The sequence below is a fragment of the Mastomys coucha genome, unplaced genomic scaffold (genome assembly GCF_008632895.1).
Source record: "Mastomys coucha isolate ucsf_1 unplaced genomic scaffold, UCSF_Mcou_1 pScaffold11, whole genome shotgun sequence".
In the NCBI taxonomy this organism is placed as follows: Eukaryota; Metazoa; Chordata; class Mammalia; order Rodentia; family Muridae; genus Mastomys; species Mastomys coucha.
Genome location: NW_022196893.1, coordinates 8289790 through 8290338, shown reverse-complemented (window position 1 = coordinate 8290338; position 549 = coordinate 8289790).

Sequence of the window (549 nt, the reverse complement as noted above, 5' to 3'; positions counted from 1 at the left end):
CAGTAAAGGTTTTGCAAGTTTGAATTTTTCTACACCGGATCCTTGACAGGAAGTGTTATGAATGTCACCCTACCTTTTAGATATGAACTTCCACTCTCTTGAACCTACATCAGCACCAGCTGCCCTTCGCATGTGACGGCCACGGGCATATTTCCAGAGGTATCTCACTCATATCAGGGCCTCTGCCCTGTGACAGGATAATTCATGACTGACACAATGCTCTCCCAGAAGCCACACTCTCTCCTTGTTTCATCAGGCTCCTGCATCCCCTCAGACCTGGAGTCTTCTCAGACTATGTCCCTGTGTCTGCTCTGGAACTATCCAGTCCTCTGCCCCCTTCTCTAAATGTTAATTCTCTAAATGTTCAGCCTTAGCATGGTTTTCTCTCTCTCTCTATCTCTATCCCTCCCCCTCTCTCTCCCTCCCCCCCCTCTCTCTCCTCTGTGTCTTTCTTTTTTTTAAGATTCATTGATTAATTTAATGTATGTGAGTACACTATCTTCAGACACACCAGAGGGCATCGGGTCTCATTACAGCTGGTTCTAGTTG